Genomic DNA, 19,345 nt, shown 5'->3' with positions numbered 1-19,345 from the left:
GAGCCTCTTGATGAAAGTGAAAGAGGAGAGTGAAAAAGTTGGCTTGAGGCTCAACATTCAGAAAACTAAGATCATGGCATCTGGTCCCATCACTTCATGGCAAATAGATGGGTAAACAATGGAAACAGTGTCACTTTATTTTTTTGGGCTCCAAAATCACTGCAGATGGTGACTGCAGCCATGAAATTTTTAAAAGACACTTGGTCCTTGGAAGAAAAGCTATGACCAACCCAGACAGCATATTAAAAAGCAGAGACATTACTTTGCCAACAAAGGTCATCTAGTCAAAGCTATGGTTTTTCCAGGAGTCATGTATGGATGTGAGAGTTGGACCATAAAGAAAGCTGAGTGCCAAAGAATTGATGCTTTTGAACTGTGGTGTTGGAGAAGACTCTTGAGAGTCCCTTGGACTGCAAGGAGATCCAACCAGTCCATCCTAAAGGAGATCAGCCCTGGGTGTTCATTGGAAGGACTAATGTTGAAGCTGAAACTCCAATACTTTGGCCACCTGATGCAATGAACTGACATTGGAAAAGACCCTGATGCTGGGAAAGATTGAAGGCAGGAGGACAAGGGGGGCGACCGTGGATGAGATGTTTGGATGGCATCACTGACTTGATGACCATGAGTTTGAGCAAGCTCCTGGAGTTGGTGATGGACAGGGAAGCCTGGTGTGCTACAGTCTACGGTGTTTCAAAGAGTCGGACGTGACTGAGCAACTGAACTGAACTGACCTGAGGGTGGGGACCCCACAATGGGATTAGTGTGTTTATAAAAAGAGAGATACCAGGGGGTTCCCTGGCGGGCCCATAGTTAGGACTCTCCACTTTTCACTGCCAAGGGCCCAGGTTTGGTTCCTGGTTGGGGAACTAAGATTCCACAAGCTGTATGGTGGGACCAAAGAAAATAAAAGGAGAGAGAGACCAGAGTTTGCTTTCTCAGCCACATGAGGACACAGTGAGAAGGTGGCCATCTGCAAACCAGGAAGAGAGTCAGTCTTTACAGGAGCTGAATTGGCTGGCTCCTCGATCTTGGACTTTGCCTCCAGAACTGTGAGAAAATGAATTTTTCTCCATGGCAGTACAAGTCCTGATGGGCTCTGGCTCACAATTTTACATGGATCGGTACTTTGCACATGCAAACCAGATGGGCTCTCAATGTGAACCATCTTTGAATTGGAAGAAAGCTGGGCTCTGTTCTGAGAGCCCATCTGGAGAGTCACCGGCTGGCCCAAGACCCAGCGGCCATGCAGCTGGAGGAGCCAGGACCCTCACGGCATCCAGCACCTTCTCCACACACATCCTGCTCCATGGGGAATGCCCAAGGGAGCCAAAAATGTACTAGGAGGAGGAGGTGGGACAGAGAAACCCAGAGAGAGCAGCTGATTCTAGAAAATTCCCGTCCGGTCTGGATCGGGTTACTTTGATGAGGCACTGCAGAATTTGGGTCTGGGAGCTTTCAGTTTGTTGCTAAATGTCAGATGACTTGGTGAAAAGTTGTGGCACTTTCATTGACTTTCTCCCTGGTCCCAAGTCTCAATTAGGAGGGTGCTGACACTGTTTATTTACATTTGCATTTTTTTCAGAATGAGGGGCAGAGGAGTCAGGCTCTGGAGGCCCAGGATTGGCAAAGAATTCCATTACTCACATACTTGCTCACTGTTGTGGCATGCTAAGATTTTGGAGTTTTGGTGTGTGCCTCTACTTAGAGGGTACGCAACATAAATTGAAGAATAAATAACCGTAAAGCCCGAAGGGAGCATGATATACTGCTGTGTGCAAGCCACTTGTCTGTGACAAATGGCATACCAGGCACCGCAGGACCACAGGAAGCCTTAATCAATGGTGGTAATAGCCACCGATGCATCACTGTGAGGGCGTCACCGAGGGACTGACGCTGGAGAAGAATCAACGGGATGTGAAAAAGGAATTGTTTGTAAATACAATCAACAATTTTGTGTTCCTGAGAAAGCCATTCATCATTGGGAAACCACCTTTAGTAAAAGATGCACCCGGCTTCCCAGTGAGGCGGGGCCATCAATCCTTCCCAAGTCCCGGGGCCAGCTCAGGGCTGTCAAAGGCTCAGGGAACAGACACACGTATTTATTCTTATTTGAAGGCAAATTGAGAGTCATTTTTTGGGGGGAAGTGAGCAGAGGGCACCTATAAAAGCCTCTTGGGAGCAGAGAGAGCTCCTGAAAAGTCTTCTTTGGGGCACCTGGCCCGGGTCCCCGAGTGCCCAGCATGCTCTCCTTGGCCACGTCTGCGCTCTCTCCCTCCAGGACACGTGGTGCATGTGGGGTGGTAAGGAGAGGTCTCTTTGAGCAAGGAAGGTGCTTCTGGGGGAATAGTTCTTTACGCGGATGAGGTCTAAGGAAGGTCCTTGTAGTCTGGAACTGTGGCCTGGCTCCACAGACATTTTCCTGGCGCCTCTGGGGAACTGGTTTCATCCTTACAACAGTGCAAGGTGAGGGCTCCAGAGCACTGCGGTTCCTGGTCTGATCCCGGGCAGACGGCTGGAGGCGCCTGCAGGTCTTTCCCCACTGAGGCCTCCCCACAGTCCTCTTGGTGGATCCTGTGGCCGAAGGACCACCTTGTGCTCTGGAGGAGTGGAGGCCAGGTTGGGGCAGGCTGCAGGCAGGGCCGCCTGTGCTGGGACAGTCATGGACAGGTGGCACGGCCATTCATGGCAGCGCCAGGGAGAGGAGGAGTGGCTGGGGCAGCAGGGCTGGGCCACAAGCCAGCCAGAGGGACGGGGCGGGAGGGGTGGGCTCCAAGGAGCGCCCATGAGTGTGGCCTTGTCCCACGCTGCCGACGGCCCACGGGACACGGCCAGGAAAGGTGGTGGAGGGCGTTGGAGACCTTGCCAGGACCTGTCAGGAGGAAGTACAGGAGGTACAGCCGCAGGTACAGGAGGAGGCAGAGCCCGGGTCACAGGCAGGGCGCACGTGGGTGGGGGACGCAGATGCTCCCTGCCGGCTGCTGCTGCGTGTTGGTGACATAGGAAGCAAGGTCCTCGCTGAGAGGTGGGCCGGGGAGGGGTGCTGGAGGTCACAGCAGGGGAGGAGGGGGACAGCTAAGGACAGGGAGTGGGGATTCCTGGCAGGGGGGCCCCCGCTGGCGTGTGGCTGCCCGGATGCCTGGGTTTAGCCAGGGTTTAAATGGGTGAGGGGGCAGCCGAGTGTGCTTTGCAAATGGACTGTGCCTCTGATAGACTGTGGCACCTAGGAGAAGGAAAACACCCTTCATTCCAAAGACTCATTCCTTTGCGACCTGATCCAGAAAGACTCAGTTTCTGGGTGGAGGTAACTCTGACGTCACAACTGAACACCCTGTTGTCAGGCTGTCTGGGATGCAATTTATGAAATGTGTTTGCCACCTCCCACTCAGTCAACTGACAACAAGGCTCTTATGCCAAATCCTGGACCACCTAGACGTAGCTTCCCTCGAAAATATATATCATCAGAAAATATGCATCATTTATTTACCAAGCAAAAAAGGGGCATAATTCAGTGGAACCAAAGCTTCCTTCTCCCTGAAAACCTGTTTCTATTTTCCACGTATGACTAATTTTTAATCTCAGTGACTGAGCGGTAATGCCATTGTCACTGATGCTGACAATGGGGTTTTTAAGAAGCATATGATAGATGTCGCCTTCATGGTATCCTTTTTTGGTTATCGCTCCTGTGGCGTTCAGAATAAAATGAGTTCAGCCTCCGTGAGGCTCTAGCAAATCCAGGCGCAATTGTAGATTAGATGCCATCTTTATGCAAAACTTGCACCGCACACACTTGGCTGGCAGCGAGAGGTCGTAGAGACGACGGAAGACTTCCGTCTGGCCATTATTCACCAAAGCAGGAAAACAGCTATTTACCTAACACCCATTTGTTAAGAGAGTAGGAAAATGGAATCTTTAATAATATCAAACAAAGGCACCAGGAGTTATAAAACAACAACCAAATTGTAAAATAAGGAGCATGTTTGTAACGGCCTCCTCTGTTTTCACCTAAGGTATGTTTTTAGGTGGTTTACCTGTGATGGGGTTTTAGGGTCACAGGACACCCCACCCATGCAGACATGAAACCTGGAGCCCTGAGTGCCATCCTCAACTCCTCTCGTCCCCAGCTCCATCACCCTGAGCTGGCCGACCTCACTGCTGTCTCCCAAGGGACCAGGCACAGCGTTGCCCACAGGAGTCCCTGCCCCGCAAGCTGTCTTGCCCACTGAGGTCCATTCAACGCTCTAAATGCAATGGGAGGGGGTGGTTATCTTCCCTAACCTGACAGCACCTCGCCAACCCGGTGTCTGCACCATCACATCCACCCCCACCAGCCCTTCCCCAAACCCAGCCTGCAGGTGTATACGCACGTTCACACACATGTGTTCACACTCACACACACTTGGGCGAAGACCTCCTATGAGGCCTTGGCCCTGGGCTGCTCCTTGTTGCCCCCACTGTCCTGGTCCAGTGAGCGCGTGGCGAGTGGGGCCCGGAGGGGGACTTTCCTTCTGGTCCCCCTTCTGTGCACGAGCCTGCAGGGCCCTGAGCCCGAGCGGCTGCGCTGGGAATGGGCCTGGGCCGCTGCTCGGGCCACATCCTCTGGGGCAGGGGAGCGCCCTGGACCTGAGTCTCCGCCTTCACCCCTGGGTCGTCCAGGTCGTGGAGCCACCCTCCGCATTCCTGAGTTCTCAGCTGCCTTCTTTCTCTTTGTTGCCTACTGACATTCATCTTGTAACAAACACCCCAAGTTAACAGCATTTTTTTCCTTTTCCTTTTGGCCGGTGCCTCTAAGGCCGTAAGTACTCACGCAGAATTGGCAAACGGGCTGTTTCCAGTGGAGTTATGCTTGCCTTCAAGATGGTCAATTGTGATGTTTAAAAATATAAAGATTATGACACGTAAAATGCAGGGAAATGCTCAGGACTTGTTAACTGAAATTCTGCCTAGAGACCGTTTCCCTGGTAATGGTGTCAGGACACCGAGCACCTGCTGGCGGGCCTGTCAGTCCCGGGGGAGATTCAGAGAGGCGTCCTGAGCAGTGGGCCTTGCTCTTCTCTTGGCTGTGGGTGGACGTGATTTAGCTCTTGCTGTGTTTTAGAGGTAGACGCGGCCAGTGGGACCACCGGCCACAGGTATGACGGACAATAGGCTGCCCCTGCACGTGGGCCCAGGCTCACCTCCTCACCGACTGACCTGCTGCCCACCTGGGCTCCTCTGTGAGGCATCTCAACTTTGTTTTCTTACAGTTGGAGACAGACAATTACAGATAAAGAAGCCATGATGGGAGATGGTCCAGTATCCGGTTTGAAGCCTTTCTTGGTGAAGGATAAGGTTGCCCTCAGGAGGTCGCTAAGAGTCAGACACGACTGAACGACTTCACTTTCACTTTTCACTTTCATGCACTGGAGAAGGAAATGGCAACGCACTCCAGTGTTCTTGCCTGGAGAATCCCAGGGACGGGGGAGCCTGGTGGGCTGCCATCTATGGGGTCGCACAGAGTCGGACACGACTGAAGCGACTTAGCAGCAGCAGGAGGTAACTGAATGCTTCTGGGCAGAAGTGGCCTTTGCTCAGTGAATTGTGATTTTTGTTAATGAGCTGGCTCAGCTCTTGAAACAGCCTAGTCTAACTGACCCGATCCCTGGACTAACGGAAAATAGGATGGGAGCAGCCTGTGCACACACACGAGGCCCAGGTGGTACCAAGCAAGGAGACTGTCGGGCTGGGGAGGGAGACAGAGGGGCAAGCCTGTCACTCTCCTGTGAAGTTTGTGTTTCTTCCAGCCGGAGTCATCATTTCAGTGTTGGCTTTGCATTTCCTCCCTTGGGATTCACATTACATTTTTTTTTTTTTTTCATTAAAAGAAGAGGGAGAATACTGACCAGATGAACCTAGAAAACCCAAAGAAACAGAAAGTGAAGGAGCCAAGTCAAAAAATCAGGAGATGTGGGAAAGACCAGTTTTGAATCGTTCATTTGCTGTTAAATCTTCCATTTTTAAGCTTACAGTCTTCAGTAAGTTATATTCTTTTTTTTTTTTAAACCCACAAGCCTTTCTTCATTTCCATGTCATCTTGATAGGTTTTAAAATATGCACTTCGTGTTCTTGTGAAGTACCTTGATTTCTAATTTCAGAAGGCTGCCTTCTGCGTTGTGCCTGGCCCTTGGGATCGGGCCTGGTGGGGGGTTGTCGGTTATTCCTCCTGAGAGCCCTTTGGCGTGGCTGCCACCTGCTTACTGAGTTCTAAGGAAGTCACTGGCCAGGGGTGTCTCAGTGGCCTGGATCTGACTCGCTCACTTCCTGAGGATCATGTTTGGTCTTTCCAGGGGCCACCTGTAGGACACACTGGCGGTGGTCGCTTCTCCTGAAAGAAGAAAATACCCTCTCCATTTCCAAAGACACTGGGCAAGCTTTGTTCTGTGTCCCTTTCCTCTGTGCAGGAGGTGAGGATATGGTGGGAGGGGCAGTAACGTCACCTCTGTCCTGAGCCTGGCCTTGGCAGTGGACTTGGGACCTGCCCTCCCTGCTTTTAATCCAGTCTTCGCTTTCACTTGGCGGAGGCTGAGAATGCAGTAGAACCACAGAGTGACCGGTAACGAGCTGCCGCAGGGAAGCAATCTCCTGCTTGTTCTGTGAGAGCCCACACGTCAGGCCACCGACCTGAAGACCGGCCCTCTCAGTTGCCCTTGGTCCTCCTTTTCATGGTTTTCCTTTTAAATAAAGAATCTTGTCAGAAATAATTGTAAACAAGCTAACAATCAATGTAACCAAATTCTGTTTCAAAGAACAGAACCAAAAACAGTTTAAAAGGCATTAGGCATATAGTTGTCACTGACCTTTCTTTACATCCTATTTTCTGCCACTTTCTTGTCTCAGACGCCAGTGTAAATAGCTCCCTTTGTCTAGTAAAACCAATAAAAAAACCTGATGGAAAAAACCAGGGTAGGTTTTGCTTTTGGAAACTTTGGTGCTGGAAACAATTGCGTGGCTTGATGACAGGATTTGCGTTTCAGTTCATGCTGGAAGGAGTCTAAGCTTTAAAATCAGGCAGTTCGAGCTCTGTTGTTCTAATTGTATTTCCAGTTTGGAATGAAGCGCCTGGCCTCCAAGTACAGAAGTAGTTGGCTTGAATCCTGTCAGGTCTGCTGGGCTGGGGTGGGGGTGGGCTGCTCCCTCTCTGGCTGCTGTTGCTGCCTCGTGCCCCCTGCCCTCTTTCCCTCCCTCTGTTCCTGGCTCTCCGGCTCACTGGGAGCCCTGGGCGCACTCTGAGCAGGCTCTGCAGCCCACGCACCTCCACGTTGTGGTATGGCATCACAAGTGGCCACCTGCTGCTGAAGTTTTAGGGACCTGCTTGTCTGGGCAGACATACAGGCGCAGCCCCGTGCTATGGGCAGAGGCAGGGTTTCTTCCGTGCCTGGTGTTCTCTTCCAGCTTTCCTTTTTCTCTCCTGGAAAATGTCAGAAAATTTCAGAAACTTTCCTTTTGTGTTTGTTTTTATCGTGATAACACTCATTTAATGTAAAATTCATTTTAACCATTTCAGAGTGTAAAATCCAGCGGCACTAGGTACATTCACAGTCTTGGGCAACCATCAGCACTAACTCCAGAATTTTTTCATCACTTCAAAGGGAAACCCCACACTGCTCTTTTCCCTCTTCGCCCAGCCCTGGACAACCTCTAATCGGCCTTTTGTTTCTATGGACTTCCTTATTCCGAGTATTTTGTACAAGTGGGCCATACTGTATTTGTCCCTTTGTGTCTGGCTTTTTTCACTTAATGTATTTTCGAGATTTATCCACAGTGTAGCCTGTGTATCAGTACTTCATTTTTATGGCTGAAAATATTTTTCTGTTTGAACATACTGCCTTTTGAGTATCCAGTCATCTGCTGGTGGGTGTTTTGGGTTGTTCCCACCTCTGAGCTGTTGTAAATGCTGCTGCTGTGACCACACATGCAGTGCTTTGAACACCTCGAGCACAGTTGCTGGGTCTCGTGGGAGTTGTTTGCCTGGCTCAGGAGCTGCCATGCTGTTTCCCAGGTGACCGCACAGTTTAACATCCCACCAGCAACATACGAGGAGCTTGAGTTCTCCATATCCCTGCCAATGATCGTTATTTTCCATCTTTTTTGTGGTAGCCATTCTTTTTGTTGTTCTTCAGTCACTAAATCGTGTCCGACTCTGTGCAGCCTCATGGACTGCCGCATGCCAGGCTTCCCTGTCCTTCACTGTCTCCTGGAGTAGCCATCCTTGTGGGTGTGGGCTGTTTTGGGTGGTCAGTCAGCTGGTAGTGGGATGGCTGTACCTCCCAGCCTCGTCCCTGGTCCCCGCAGGGCCTGCTCTGTGGGGGTGTTTGCATGGCGGCTGAGGGGGTGCCCTGCCTCTGCCCATTATATCTGATCACTCTGTTTAGTTTGGGTTTTGTTCCTGAAGGTGCCGCCTAGAGGTTACTCTTGAAGGATCGCTCTTCTAAGCTTATGATTCTCCGGCAGTCAGTATTGACCGGGCAGAGGTGGGCCTGGTGAGGGGCAAGGCTGGCCCCACCAGCTGCTCCTTCTGCAGCCCCAGCAGGTCTCCTGTTGGCATGCCAGGGGTGTTCGCAGCTTCCAGAGGCTTGTCTGTGTCAGACTGCCATTGTGCTCATTCAGCCCCCCACCCGCAGGTGTGAATATGCTCGTAGTTCCAAGCACATTGTGAAAAACAGAGAAAAGTCCACTGAAAAGACTGGAGACTCTGTACTCCCTGTTATTTTGAATCTTTCCTCTGTTTTCAAAGTGGTGGGCTTTCTAAGTGAGCAGTGAATCTATGTGTTTATGTCTAGTTTTGTATTCTGGATCTGCAGAGATCAGCAAGCCAGTGAAGAAAAATATCGTGAAAAGCTGTCCAGGAAAAAAGGCCAGGTGACATCTTCAGGTGTTACATCATGATCAGCTTTCTAAGTAATTGTGCTTGGGTGCTCAGTCTTGCAAGTATAGGAAGACAGCGGGGACTTTGCTGAAGGTCCAGTGGTTAGGACTCTGTGGTTCCACTTCAGGGGGGCACAGCTTCCGTCTGTGGTGTGTGGTCTCCTGCAGTGTGGCCAGAAAGTAGAAGACAGTGAGTGACCTCACTGTCTGACTTGCCCGCCTTGCTAATAGGAATGTCTATGAGATGAGTCTGTGGAGCCTGGGTGCCCTCTGCCCTCGTGGTTGGTGGACGGGGCGGTGCGCCGCCCTGGGCCCACTCCTGATGAGGAACACCAGGGCTGAGACACACGCCATCTGCTGAGCTTGCTTCAAGGGCAGCGGGGACACGGCCTGGGTGGGGTGCCCTCTGCTGGCAGCCCTATGGGGAAGGGCAGGCATCAGCGGGCAGCGCGGCCCACTCTGTGGGCTCTCTCCTGCGCAAGGTTCTGAGGCGATGACAAAGCCCTGGGAGCTAGAGGAAGATGGCCCTTGGTACTCTCCGGGTGTCCTCTGAAGACGGGGCTCTGCAGAGCACGGCCAGCGGCCAGGATGAGAAGGTCCTGCGGCCTCGCTCCCTGGGAGAAGAAGATGAGGAGCGAGTGGACACAAGCAGGGAAAGGATGGGGCGAAAGTGGAAAGCAAATGGAAGGAAAATAAAAGGAGAAAATCGGAAGAGAAAAGGCGGAAAGGGCTTGAGGAACGAGGAGCCGGGGCTGGCAGCAGCGGGGAGAGAAGGCGCGCGGGTGGCCTCAGCAGGGGGTCGGGGGCGCGGGCGGGTGACGGGGACACGGGCGCCAGGCGCTGCTGGGCAGATGCGCGGACGGGGGCCAGAGGACTGTCCCCTGCGGGGACGCTGGCCGATACCGACAGTGGGGTAGAGTTGGTGGGGAGCAAGCGGCTGCTGGGTGAGATCAAGCCGGGGAAAGACGGGGGCTGGAGAGGTTAAAGAAGAGGATGAAACGATGGGGTGCTGGCAGCGAGGCCGCATCAGAGAGTGTAGTTTCCAGAAAAGACAGAAGAAGGAAAGAGAACACAGGTGGGGCAGGGGCCCCGGAAGGAGAGGAAGGGAGATGCGGGGGTGCAGAGCTGGGGGGCTCCTCTGAGCGCGGACGCCGCCCGCCGGGGGAGGACACGCAGGAGCAGAAGCGACAGAAGCGTCGGCGTGGCCTGGAGAGAGGCAGCGAGGAGAAGCCAGTCGGGGCGACGTGCGGAGGCAGCAGCAAGAACAGGCCCAGGGAGGCCACCGCAGGGCGGGGGCAGGAGGAGCAGGCAGGTGGAGATGGTACCCCCGCCCCGCGCCCCGCCCCCTGACCCGCCCCGCCCCGCCGCGCCCCGCCCCGCCCCGCCCCGCCGTCGGTCACCGCCCCCAGCCTGTCACGACGGGGGAGCCCCAGTGCCCCCAGCGCCTCCAGGCCTCTTTCAGGCTCTTGAGAGCCGGAAGGAAGAGGTCACGCTGTCAGTGCTGGCCTTTTCTGCCAGTTGTACGCCTGTGGTGGGTACCCCAGAATGCTGTAGTGGGGGCCGGAGAGCTTTGACGTGTAGGTCTCACGTGATGCTGGTGAGAACCGGCCCCCATGAAGCGTTTGTTCTGTGTCTGCATTGCTTTTATCCAGTCCTGATGAGGTCGGTACTATCTCCACTTTTCAGATGAGGACACCAAGGTACAGAGAGGTTAAGTAACTTGTTCGTGGTCACGCAGCCACTGAGCAGAGGAGCAGACGTAGGACTGTCAACCATTACCTGAGCTGTCCCACCTGTGGCCGCCCGCCGCAAGTGGCTGTGAGCATCCGTGATGTAGCTGGCCCCAGCGGAGACTTGGTGATTTCAATAGTAGGAAGAAGAATGTGAACTCACTATTTTTTTATGTTTATTATACGTTATGTGTGTGTGAAGTCGCTCAGTCGTGTCTGACTCTTTGCAACCCCATGGACTGTAGCCTACCAGGCTCCTCCGTCCATGGGATTTTCCAGGCAAGAGTACTGGAGTGGGTTGCAATTTCCTTCGCCAGAGGATCTTCCCCACCCAGGGATCGAACCCGGGTCTCCTGCATTGTAGGCAGATGCTTTACCGTCTGAGCCACCAGGGAAGTCATTATACGTTATAGTGACAATACTTAAGATATTTTGGTTGAAATTAACTATATTATAAAAAATCAAATCGGTTTCTAAACGATTTAAAATCCGTGTGTGGCTTGTGTCACATTTCTACTGGGCAGTTTCATGCCTTGTGAAGTGGGGCTGCTGGTCTTGGGGTGAGTATCTGCTGCATCCAACGGAGTGATTCTGGGAAGTTAAGATTTTCTGAGTCTTGTTTCCCTTGTGTTGGAAACAGGGTTACTGTTTGTGGAATTGCTACTGTGAAGGGACAGGTGAAGGCTTATGACGTGGGTGGGTGTTTGCTTTGCACTTCCCTGGTGGGTAGGGATGTTGAGCATCTCGCATGCTTATTGACCATTTGTGTCTCTTTGGAGAAGTATCTGGTTGTTTTTGCCTCTGATTTTAGCTGGGCTGTTTATCTTTTTCTGGTTGAGATGTAAGAGTTTTTTTTATACATTCTGAACACTAATCAGTGACATGATTTGCAAACTTTTTCTCCCTTTCTGTGGATTCTCTTCTTATTTTATTGATGGTGTCCTTTGAAGCACAGAAGTTTTTAAATTTTGAGTTCACTTTAGCTGTCTTATCTTTGTTTGCTTTTAAACATTTAAAAACCATTAACTAATCCAGGGTTATGAAGGTTCACAACCTGTTCCCCCCCCCCCCCTTAGGGTTTTATAGTTTTAGCTCTAGGTCTTTAATCCATTTTAACTTGCAAGGATTGTGTCTTCCTTCAGTAGCACTTGTTGAAAAGACTGTTCTTTTCCTATTGGATGGTCTTGGGACTCTGTAGAAAATCAATTGGCCACAGGCGTATGGGTTTATTTTTGATTCTCAGTTCTACTGCATTGATCTGTATGTTTATTTTTATGCCAGCACCATGCTGCCTTAATTACTGATGCTTTATTGTAAATTTTTAAATTGGAATGTAAGTCCTCTAACTTTGTTCTTCTCTTTCAAGTTTGTTTTGGCTATTCTGGTTAGCTTGTATTTCTACATGAATTTCAGGATTGGTTGCCAATTTCTGCAAAGAAGTCAATCTTTTGATGGGGGATTAGGTTTTATCTGTGGATCACTTTGGGGAATATTAACATCTTAGCAAAATGAAGTCTTCCGGTCCACAAATATGATGGGTTTACTTACATCTTCTTTAATTTCTTTCGGTATGTTTTATAGTTTAAAATGTACAAATCTTTTACCTATTTGGTTAAATTTACTTCTGGGCATTTTCCTTTTTTTGTGTTACTGTAAATAAAGTTGTTTAGTAATTTTCTTCTTAAGTTATTCACTACAGGTATAAAGAAAGAAAATTGATTTTCATGTATTGATCTTGTACCTCATAACTTTGTTGAATTAACTTACTAGCTCTAATAGCTTTTTTTTGTAGAATCTTATTGGTTTTCTATACACAAGATCCTGCCACCTGCAAATAAAGACAGTTTACTTATTCCTCTCAAACTGTGATATATTTTAGTCACTTTCCTGCGTGTGTGCTCTGGCCAGAGCCTCCAGGACTGTGTTGAATAGCAGGTCTGGTTCTGATCTTGGGGCCGAGGCACCTTGGAGTGTCACATAGCTGTGGGGCATTTGGCTGCTCTCAGGTGGAGGTTCCCTCCGACCTAGTTTCTTGAATTTTTTTTTTTTTTTAACTTTTATCATGAAAAGGTGTTGGACTCTTTGTCAGATGTTTTTTCTGCTTCCTTTTAGATTTCTTACAGTTCTTGTCTTGCCACATTTCCATTTACAGAATTGCAGTCTGGATTTGAAACACAGTGGCTTCAGGATTCTGAAGGTGCAACATGTACTTGATTTTAGAAAGACTGCAAGAGAAATATGCAAGGCCTCTAAGCACACCTGGCAGAAGGTGGCCTTAAGGAGCACCAGCTGCTGCTGTCCTAGTGTGTGTTCAGTCAGCGGTGCGTGGCTCATTCCAAAATTGGGGTGACCCCCACCATGGCCACCTGGGTGCTGAGAACCAGCCCTTGCAGCTGTGCAGCTCTGCACCAGTGTCCGTGGGGACTGAGGGACTGGTGGCAGGGGTGGGGTTACTAGGGATGTGGGGGTAGGCTTGTCTCTGTGGAAGCCTGGCTGCCCCTTGGGTAGGGGCACTGGCAGGCGTGCCTGAGCCTGCTGCGTGTGTTCTGGGTGCATGCTGACAACTGTGCGTGCCCACCTCCCACAGTCCCTAAGCCCCGTCTTACAGATGCAGGAGGTTGACGCGGTTGACAAGTGGTGGACCTCTGCCCTGTACTGGCAGCTCTCTGGACCGGGCGGCCCCAGAGGGCTTGTCGCTGGACCGTCCTGCCCAGGGCGGGAGCGGGGGTCAAATCCAGGGACAGTGGTGCAGGAGGGCGGGCTCAGGAGCACGGGGTGACAGCGAGGGGCTGGTCCGCAGTGTGGGGCCGCGCGGGGCCGCCTGGGAGGTGGCGCTGGTGTTTGCACGGTGCCCTGACCCAGCTTCACCTGTAGGGCCCTCCGACAGCATGGAGGTGCCCCTCCTCCATGTCTGGCCAGGTGTGCAGGCGAGCGTGTGATTACGGAGGACCTACCAGGTGCCCTCGGGAGCTGAGGGGCACGGGCTGAAGCCCTGCCCCTGGGTGTTCCTGCGGCCCCTAATGAGTGCGGCCCCTTGCTGCTCCTAGGCCGCCGTGGGGAGGAGCTGCGCGCGGGTCGCGGGGCCGCGTGCGCATTCTGCGGCTGTCAGCCACGGTCTGGGGACGGAGGGGTCGGCGGGACGGCTTGAATCCAGGGCCTGTCCGCAGCGTCGGGAGGCTGTCCAGAGAGCTCAGGGCGGAGGAGCAAGGCGGGAACAAGGGATCGCGTGGGGGCCGCATTTCCCTGCCTGGGCCCGCCGTGGGGCCGAGAAGACGCCCCGCGGAGGAAGAACGCCTCCCAGGGCCAGGCCGCCCTGTGCTCGGCCGGCGCGGCTTCCGCCGCGGGGGCGGGCCGGGGCTTTTGCACGCGGGCCCTGAAGAGCAGGGTGCGTCCCGACGTCCCCCAAGGGCTTCAGCCCTGGCAGAGAGGGTCGGCCGCCGAGCCGGTGAGGTGAGCGAAAACCACGGGCAAAGGCGCAGGGAGGCCGCGTCGCGGCTCCTCCCAGACCCCGGACCTCTGCTGCTGGGCGGGGCTGGAGCGCGTGGTCCTGGGTTCCCCGGAAGGTGACCTTACGCCGCAGGTGCAGCGCGTGATGTTTCCGGACGTGCCTGGGGGGGGGGGTGCAGCCCCCACTTCTCACCCCTGCTCCGCAGGGGCCCCCATTTGGCGGTTTCTTCCTCCGTTCGGCTTTGGTAAGATCTGTTGCTCATGTAGCTGTGCGTGGCCTCAGCACCGTAGTGTGGTTTTGAACCTGATGGGTGTGCTCTGACACGGGCCTCTCGTCGCACCGGACTCCCAGTTTCTTGGTTTCCAGGAGCTTCAGTCCATTCATTCTGATCGTGGGCACATAACGTGCGATCAGTCCCCCTAGTGGCCGTTGTGCTCCGAGCTGAGGCTTCCTTCTGCCAGCGGTGCTCCCGGGCTCTTTCCTGGGGGATGTGGGCAGAGGCCCTGTGGTCACACGTGGGGGTGAGTTGTGAGGGGGTGTGGAGTAGAGGGAGGGCGGTGGGCTTCTCCTCTGCTTGAAATGCCACCTTTCCAGAGAGCAGGGTGGGTTCACACCTGCATGGCGCTGCGCTCAGGAGCTCCTGTTGGAGCTCTGTTAGCCTAGTGCTTCCGGGGCAGTGTCTCACTGAGTGTGATCCACGTGGCCCTGCTCTGCCTCAGGTGCTGTCAGCAATTCCCACTGCAGCCAGTAAAGAGTTTGCCTCTGGGGGCTCGGGCCCTGCTGGGGGTGGGGAGGGAGCGTCCGGGGAACAGAGGGGTGAGGCCCGAGTGTGAAGCTTGGCAGGGTTGTAGTGGTCCTTTCGCTGGAGCACCCTCAGTAGATGCATTCCAAGAAAAAGCTTCGAATTGCGGTTGTCAACTTTGCGCAAGTGGGTTGGACTAGCCACCGGGACTCCTCCCTCTGGGCCTGGGAGATGCGGTGGGTTGTTTAACGAGGGGAGTGGCCTGAGGCCGGGCAGGGTCCATCCCGGCGCCCCGCCCCCAGCAGGGAGACCTGGCCCCTCGCCTGATTCAGTCGGGGGTGGAGTCTACGGGGCTGCGAGGAGGGCCTGTGCGCAGTGTGAGTGTGCGAACGTTCTCGCGTGTCCTCCAGGCGGGAAGAGGAGAAGAGCCCGGGCGGCGTGAAGTGGACACAGCTGGAGCACAGAGGCCCGTGGTTCGCGGCCCCCTACGAGCCCCTTCCTGAGGGAGGTCCTTCTACGACGGTGAGGACCGCCCCGGCGGCTCAAGTGGCCGTGGGTAGGGCCGCCTTCAGCATCCGGTAACTGGCCACCTAGGCCTGCTCTGTAGGTGGCTCTCCCACCTGGATCCGAGCTGACCCGTGCACCTGGAGCCAGGCCAGGCCACTGCCAAGTCTGTGGTTCACACTTGGTCGCAGGCAGGCTGTCCCTGCTCCTGCAAGGCGCCGCCCCGGGGAGGCCTCTGCTCTTTCGCTGGGGATCTTGCAACACTTGCCTGCTTGGGGGCCTGGTGACCCCGTGGTGACCCCTGGGTTCCTGCTGGGTTGCAGGAACCTGTCCCTGGGGGGATGCTCAGCCAGCACACACACACAGCCACATCTTTTCCTTGACCCCTGCAACGCCGTTGATGTAGGTTTCGGTTTAGAATCTGTTTTCCCGAGCTAGACTAGGTTCCATGGCTGTCAGAACCAGCTCTGCCCCTTAAGGGCACCTGGGCAGCCCAGCCGTGGGGAGGGGGATGCTAGCAGGGCAGTAACTGAGCCCCTTGGGCCTTGGCAGCTCATCTGGTTCTGTCTTCTTCACCTTTTCCTCAGAAGCTAGTTTGGGGAAGAACTGTGTTCTTTTATCCTGACCACCTTCTTCTTACTATCAAACTAATGTGTATTTATTTTTCCAGTGTTCTGTGATAAAGGTTCTCAAACGTACAACAGCGGAGAGAACTCCGTAGTGAAGGCCCTCCCCGCACTGGCCTTCACGCTCCTGAGCTGGACCCTCTTCTCCACCGAGCTGTTCCTAGTGCCAGCGCTTGGAGTAAAATGTTGGAAGTCACTGGGCAAATGGGAAGGTGTTTAAAGGTTGCAGCTGCTACAGTTAATCACACATCTGTTCTGAAGCCTTAACTTTAGTTTTGCTTCTGTTAAGTGGTGATGTGCATCCTCACACTGCAGGTGTTGTTGATCTGGAAATTTCGGCGTGAACGTAGCAGCAAAGTAAATCATTCAGTTCAGTTCACTTCAGTTGCTCAGTCGTGTCCGACTCTTTGCGACACCATGAATCAAAGCACGCCAGGCCTCCCTGTCCATCACCAACTCCCGGAGTTCACCCAGACTCACGTCCATCGAGTCAGTGATGTCATCCAGCCATCTCATCCTCTGTCGTCCCCTTCTCCTCCTGCCCTCAATCCCTCCCAGCATCAGGGTCTTTTCTAGTAAGTCAACTCTTCGCATGAGGTGGCCAAAGGACTGGAGTTTCAGCTTTAGCATCATTCCTTCCAAAGAACACCCAGGGCTGATCTCCTTTAGGATTGACTGGTTGGACCTCCTTGCAGTCCAAGGGACTCTCAAGAGTCTTCTCCAACACCACAGTTCAAAAGCATCAAGTCTTCGGCGCTCAGCTTTCTTCACAGTCTAATTCTCACATCCATACATGACCACTGGAAAAACCATAGCCTGACTAGACAGACCTTTGGTGGCAAAGTAATGTCTCTGCTTTTGAATATGCTGTCTAGGTTGGTCATAACTTTCCTTCCAAGGAGTAAGCATCTTTTAATTTCATGGCTGCAATCACCATCTGCAGTGATTTTGGAGCCCCCAAAAATAAAGTCTGACACTGTTTCCACTGTTTCCCCATCTATTTCCCATGAAGGGATGGGACCAGATGCCATGATCTTAGTTTTCTGAATGTTGAGCTTTAACTCAACTTTTTCACTCTCCATGTTCACTTTCATCAAGGGGCTTTTGAGTTCCTCTTCACTTTCTGCCATAAGGGTGGTGTCATCTGCATATCTGAGGTTATTGATATTTCTCCCAGCAATCTTGATTCTAGCTTGTGCTTCTTCCAGCCCAGCGTTTCTCATGATGTACTCTGCATATAAGTTAAATAAGCAGGGTGACAATATACAGCCTTGATGTACTCCTTTTCCTATTTGGAACCAGTCTGTTCCATGTCCAGTTCTAACTTGTGCTTCCTGACCTGTATACAGGTTTCTCAAGAGGCAGGTCAGGTGGTCTGGTATTCCCATCTTTTTCAGAATTTTCCACAGTTTATTGTCAGCCACACAGTCAAAGGCTTTGGCATCGTCAATAAAGCAGAAATAGATGTTTTTCTGGAACTCTCTTGCTTTTTCCATGATCCAGCGGATGTTGGAAATTTGATCTCTGGTTCCTCTGCCTTTTCTAAAACCAGCTTGAACATCTGGAAGTTCACAGTTCACGTATTGCTGAAGCCTGGCTTGGAGAATTTTGAGCATTACTTTACTAGCGTGTGAGATGAGTGCAATTGTGTGGTAGTTTGAGCATTCTTTGGCATTGCCTTTCTTTGGGATTGGAATGAAAACTGACCTTTTCCAGTCTTGTGGCCACTGCTGAGTTTTCCAAATTTGCTGGCATATTGAGTGCAGCCCTTTCACAGCATCATCTTTCAGGATTTGAAATAGCTCAACTGGAATTCCATCACCTCCACTAGTTTTGTTCATAGTGATGCTTTCTAAGGCCCACTTGACTTCACATTCCAGGATGTCTGGCTCTAGGTGAGTGATCACACCATCATGATTATCTGGGTTGCGAAGCTCTTTTTTGTACAGTTCTGTGTATTCTTGCCACCTCTTCTTAATATCTTCTGCTTCTGTTAGGTCCATGCCATTTCTGTCCTTTATCGAGCCCATCTTTGCATGAAATGTTCCCTGGGTATCTCTAATTTTCTTGAAGAGATCGCTAGTCTTTCCCATTCTGTTGTTTTCCTCTATTTCTTTGCATTGATCGCTGAGGAAGGCTTTCTCATCTCTCCTTGCTATTCTTTGGAACTCTGCATTCAGATGCTTATATCTTTCCTTTTCTCCTCTGCTTTTCGCTTCTCAGTGAATCATTAAAGCAGGACAAATGTAGCACCTGTGGCTGCCTTCTGCCGGGGCCCGGCACATGCTCCAGGATGCTCAGGTGTGGTCATCTTCTTAAATTGAGCGTGTGCTTCGGAATTTAAAAAATCAGAGCTCCTTGGTCTTGGCGAGTTTATAACCTGATACGGCACAATGTGTGTAACAAAGAGTGATTTAAAGCGTAGGACGTTGTGCGCAGCAGGGTGAGGGCCAGCCCCCTGCATCTACGTATCTTCCATGTCTGCAGGGAAGCCCTTAATGCTGAGCTTAGCAGCAGAGGAGGTTGCTACGTTTTATGGGAAAATGTTGGATCATGAGTATACAAAAAAAGTCTTCCAAAACAACTTCTTCAGTGACTGGCGGAAGGTACGCCTCGGGCTGTCAGACGCTGGCCCGCCTTCCCCTCTCTGCTGCCCCTTCAGGAGCAGGCAGAGCCAGGCTTGGGAAGGGGAGGTTGTGGGGGGGCCGGAGGGGCATTTTCTGCCCCCTGGGAAACTCTTTGAAGGCGAGGTGCTGGGTGGGTGTGTGCACACCTGCACCCGCCCTGGCTTTGCCTGTGGACTGTGCGCCCAGGCCCTTCTGGCTGCTCCAGGCCAGGCCCTAGGGCCACTTGTGTGCCTTTTCTGGCTGCTGGGCACCTGGGTGCTTCACAGGGCGCTCTGGGGCCGTGCATCCCCTTCTCCACAGGTACCTAGGGGATGGCTGGGCCATGGGCTGTGTGTGTGTGTGTGTGTGTGTGTGTGTGGCTGAATTAGGGGCTGCCAAGCACGTGCGTGTTCCCACCACTTGTGGGGTGGCAGGCCGCCTACATTCATAGTGAGTGAAGAGCCCATTAGTGCCGTGCAGTCCACACGGTAGCTGGTGGGGACCATTCTTTGGATGCAGCCACATGGCCCAACTCAGGGCCACTGGGAGGAAGCTCTGGCACCTCAGCTCACTGCCTACACGCCTGGGCAGCTACCTGAAGGGGCTCTCTTGGGGGACAGTTGCAGAGGCTGCTGGTCAGGGTGGCCTTGGTGTCTGTTCCTCCTGCTTCTGGGACATCACCATTCCCTGTGGAGTGGGACCCCCGCCGCAGAGGAGGAGGGTCCCCGCCGCCTGTGTGACCCTTGCCTGCGTTAGATGATGGGAGTGTATGGTTTCATGTAGGA

General features: G+C 52.7%; 2 non-coding genes across 2 annotated transcripts; one reads left to right on the top strand and one right to left on the bottom strand.

Annotated features, from left to right (window-relative positions):
- Positions 1–10,957: 10,957 nt before the first annotated feature.
- On the bottom strand, positions 10,958–11,029 carry TRNAC-ACA. The gene has a single exon. It is a non-coding gene; the product is annotated as a tRNA-Cys (tRNA).
- Positions 11,030–13,559: 2,530 nt separating this feature from the next.
- On the top strand, positions 13,560–16,333 carry LOC112577747. The gene is made up of 3 exons (XR_006640022.1): positions 13,560–14,084; positions 15,235–15,346; positions 15,999–16,333. It is a non-coding gene; the product is annotated as an uncharacterized LOC112577747 (transcript).
- The last annotated feature ends 3,012 nt before the right edge of the window (positions 16,334–19,345 follow it).

Source organism: Bubalus bubalis, chromosome 15, assembly GCF_019923935.1.
Source record: "Bubalus bubalis isolate 160015118507 breed Murrah chromosome 15, NDDB_SH_1, whole genome shotgun sequence".
Classification (NCBI taxonomy): domain Eukaryota; kingdom Metazoa; phylum Chordata; class Mammalia; order Artiodactyla; family Bovidae; genus Bubalus; species Bubalus bubalis.
This window is presented reverse-complemented; position numbering and strand designations above follow the sequence as displayed.